Below are 4,665 nucleotides of genomic sequence, written 5' to 3'. Positions count from 1 at the left end.
AGCGCGGCAAGCTCCTCGCCGCTCGCCTTGAGGTCGGCCTCTAGCTGCGCCACTTTCGCCTCCAGCTCCTTCTTGGCAGCCTCGGCAGCTGCGGCGGCATCCTTTGCTTCCTTGAGAGCCCCGCCAATCGATTGCTCGCGCACGGCAAGCTCCTCCTCGTGGCTGTCAAGGTTAAACTTGCACTGCACCAACTCACCCTCCTGCGCAAATAGCTTCTCGGCAGCAAGCCGCCGCTGCTCTTCAGCTTCCGCCTTCTCGAGGAGGAAGGCCTTCTGCTCCTCAGCGAGTTGCTCCTGCTCCTCCGCCAGGGACCGGAGGGCCTCCTGCCTCATACCCCGGAGCTCCTCCGCGCGCTTCTCGATGTCCACTCCCGCCTTCGCCACCAGTGCTTCTCGCGATTCCAGCTTGGCTTGGCGGGCGCGGTAGAGCGCCAGCAGCTTCCGCAGCAGCCGCTCCTCCTCAGGCTCGCCGCTGCTGCTGCTTGGCGCGTCGACCAACGACAGCCCAGCGGAGGAAAGCACTTCTCCATCCAAGACTTCTCCTTCGACCGGCGCCCTGGAGCTTGACGCCCAGGGGAACTTGATGAAGATGCCATCGCCGGCCTTCAGATAGGCGCCGGGCTGGGGCTCTTCGGAGCCTGGCGCTACGGCAGCGGCGGAGGGATCGGCGGTCGGTGCAGCGCTTGGCGCTCCTGCGGCCTCACGGCCGTCAGTGCGATCGCCGGATCCCTCGCCAGCTTCTACGGCGGCAGCTTTGGCGGCCTCCTCTCTGGCGGGCTCATCAGCGCCGGCTCCTTCTTCGGTGGCCACGGCGTTGTCTGCATCGCCACGTGCGTTCTCCTCGCAGGCAACCTCAGTTTCCATTGGCTCCATGGCAGAAGGATCTGACGACCGGAAGAGGGAGAAAAGTCAAGCAAATATTCAGAAAGAAAGATTAGAAAAAGAAGAACCCAAGGGAAGTTTTCAGGCAAGAAGGTTACCTGTACTTGGATTTGCAGTCGTGGTCTCAACCACCGGAGGGTCGCTGGCGCCGCCCCTTGCCGGAGAACTGTCCCTTGCCGGAGAGTTCTCCCTTGCCGGAGAACGCTCCCTTGCCGGGGAATCCTCCCTTGGCGGTGTGGTCGAAGCAGATGGCGCTTCGGGAGCGGTTTCCGGATGCTCCTGGTGAGGCTGCTCTCCTCCTACACAAACCAACAATCAAGATATCAGCAAATAAAGAGCACCCATGCGCGCCTAACAGTAAGAAGTAAACCATATACTTACGCTGGGTGCTGCGCTGGGGGCTGCTTTGAGGAGTAGATGTCGGGTCCGGCAAGGCGGTCTCAGGCATGTCCCCCGTTGGCGCAATGGGTTCATCCTCGATGACGATCACCTGGGCCTTGGCTCTCTTCGCCGCTCTCTGAGCCAGCGTCCTGAGAAGGAGTAAGTTCAGAATGGAGCAAATCAGATACAAGACAAAGCAACAAAATTGAAGAAATACAAGTACAGCAGAGAAATCTTACTCTTCTTCTTCCTCGTCGGAGCTAAGCGCGGAGAGATCGAAGTCCAGCTCCCCTCCGGCGCGACGAGGCGGAGAGTAGGTTCCCTCGACCGCTTGGTGGGGGCAGTGGCGATGGTGCGAGAAGACCCCGCTCCGGTTGCTGCGGCGGCGTGAGGCGCTCCCGCGGCAATAGTGCTTGCCGCGGTAGAGCGTGTCGAGCGGTGCGGCGGCTGTTGACTTGTCTGCCACCCTGTTGCGTCCCTGGCCTTGTGGGGGCGCCTTCTTGGTGGAGCTGGGGGCTCCTCTTGCGGCGAGCCTGGAGGTGGAGAAGAGGTGGAGCCGATCCCCAACGAGTCGTCCGCACCCTCAGCAGGCTCGCTCGATTATGTTTCAGGCCAGACGAGCTCTTCCTCGCCGGCAAGCTCCTCCCGCTCGGCAAGGCTTGCCGCCTCTGCTGCCTCTACCTGCTCCACAGTGAATCCGAATTGGCCTGCGGCAACGGCTGCTGGCGCCTCTTCCAGCCTGGTGGCGACGTGCCGCATCTCGTCATCAGTGGTGTCGCGGGTGAGGCTCTTCTGCTCGACGGGGCGGACTGCCACTTCCACCAACCCGTCAAAGAACTCCTGCACGACGTCATCTGCAGGCTCTTGCCAAGTGGGGACGATTCCATGCGAGTCGCACAGCGGCATCATTGCACGGATGCGGTCAAGCGATAAGTTGTTGCACAGTGGGACGACGTTCCTCGGCAACCTGAACACGCCGGGATGCTCAGGGTCATGCTTGAACAGCTCCAGAAGCATCGCATCCAATTCCAAGACAGTAAAGTTGAAGTTGAGGCCCGGGCGCAGCCTCATGATATCCACCGCGTTCTAGAACTCCCAAGCGGGTCTCCCCCTCTCCTGCAGGGGGGCGATGTGGCGGCGAATAAAATCTGCGCCAACAGCGCCTATAGTGAGTCCGGCAAGCCTAAGGCGTAGGATCCTGGTGACGGCAATCTTCAGCCTAGCATCTTCCGGGGCCATGCTGCTCCAATCGTTGCCGCGCACTACTGGGGCTTGGCGCTGGGCGGTAAACGGCTGCGGGTTCTCCTCGACGATCCAGCACCAATCTGCTCTCCACTTGTCCCACTTGCTGCGGAGCTTGCCCTCCAGATAAGCGTCCTTCTTGCCAAGTCTTGAGATCCAGGCGATTCTGCCGGATAGGGGCTCTCCTCTCTCGACTCGGGGTATGAAGAAGTGGCGGAAAAGGGCTACGTTTGGATGAACTCCGACAACGTTTTCATAGGGATGTGCGAAAACTACCATGGTCAGAACAACGTTGGGGGTGAAATCAAGGAGGTGGAGCCCGTAGGTGTTCATGATATCACAGAAGAATTCAAAGAAAGGCGAGCAGAGCCCGTAGTAGAAGAACAACGCGAAGAAGGGGTACCTAGTTGGAGCTAGCTCCGAGGCGGCAGCTGAGAGTACCTTCGTGCGCGGATGCGCTCGCGTCTGCGTCGACCAAAAAAGGTAGTAGTACTCCCTCAGCTCCTTCGCGGCGAGCTGGGGGGGGGGGAGATTGCCCGCTCCTTCCGCAGCGCCGCAAGCCGCTGCGCCTCGGCCGACTTCACGCCCTTCCCCTTGTCGGCTTTCGGAGCCATGGCGGAGGTGGTGGGAGAGGTCGACGGCGTTGCTGGTGCTGGTGGCGATGGGGGGCGGAGCGCTGCTCTCTCTCAGAAGGGGGGAGCGGCGGAGATTTTGGAGTAGTAACCAACGAGATGGGCGACCGCCCCCGTTTCCTCTGCTTATGAAGAGGGAGGGGGGCGAACGTTACGCCTTTCCGAATAAAGAAACCACCCATGATCTCTCCCACGATGTCGCATTCGACGCGTGCCGTTTGGGAGGGCGTGGTGGATACGGAGTAAGGAACGGCACATCCCAGGCCTTGCGTGCTCGTGCCCTGTTTGGGCCTGGCCCAACAGCGCTCGGCACCGTGTGTGGCCCAGGCCCGGGGGCTCCTGTCGGTGTACTATAGTAGGGGTACCCTAGTATCCCGAACTTGTGCACGGGCAGTCGCAGCACCCCGCGGCAAGGCTTGCTGGGTGACCGCCAAGGTCCTCCGTGGTTCCTCTGGAGCCGTTCAAGAACAAAGTATTCAAGACAAGACCCCGGCAAGAGGAGCTTGCCGGGAAGGCCGACCAAGGCATCTCAAGAAAGCTTGTCGCGATGCGCCACACGTCCCGGCAAGGCTCGGTGAGCGACAAGCTCCCGGGCCTGACAAGACAGCGACCGCGGCAAGGCACTTGCCGCAGCAAGCGGCCACTCCGCACCCGCGCTCCAGCACATCCACCCATGTGTCGCCCTGGGGCCCTTCCAGGCGCGCGTGGCGAGAGGCTGTGCAGCCAGCAGTGCACGGTGGCAAGCGGCGCTGACAAGATAGCTATCGTGCCGAGTGGTGGCACCCCTGACGTTCTCTGTTTGCACTGTTTGGGCGACATAGACGGGCATTTAATGCCTTTGTCCCCTGCCATCAGAGTTAGGTATGATACCCTGTATCTACAGTATAGGTAGTTGTACCTACCGCATCTCTTTTTCCATTTTTGGCCTTTGTCTGCATTGCCACCTGTCGGTGACCCCTTGAGCATATAAAAGGAGGCCCATGCGCAACGTAGAGGGGGTTCGACTGGTTCTAAGCTAGAAACACTCTCACGCTCGGTCTGGTATCGTCGGAGCTGAGTGCGGAGAGATCGAAGTACAGCTCCCCTCTGGCGCGACGAGGCGGAGGAGTAGGTTCCCTCGACCGCTTGGTGGGGGCAGTGGCGATGGTGCGAGAAGACCCCGCTCCGGTTGCTGCGGCGGCATGAGGCGCTCCCGAGGCAACAGTGCTTGCCGCGGTAGAGCGTGTCGCGCGGCGCGGCGGCTGTTGACTTGTCTGCCGTCCTGCTGCGTCCCTGGCCTTGCGGAGGCGCCTTCTTGGTGGAGCTGGGGGCTCCGCTTGCGGCGAGCCTGGAGGTGGAGAAGAGGTGGAGCCGATCCCCAACGAGTCGTCCGCATCCTCAGCAGGCTCGCTCGATTCTGTTTCAGGCCAGACGAGCTCTTCCTCGCCGGCAAGCTCCTCCCGCTCGGCAAGGCTTGCCGCCTCTACTGCCTCTGCCTCCTCCACGGTGAATCCGAATTGGCCTGCGGCAACGGCTGCTGCCGCCTCTTC

Source organism: Triticum aestivum, chromosome 5B (genome assembly GCF_018294505.1).
Source record: "Triticum aestivum cultivar Chinese Spring chromosome 5B, IWGSC CS RefSeq v2.1, whole genome shotgun sequence".
Lineage (NCBI taxonomy): Eukaryota > Viridiplantae > Streptophyta > Magnoliopsida > Poales > Poaceae > Triticum > Triticum aestivum.
This window is presented reverse-complemented; position numbering follows the sequence as displayed.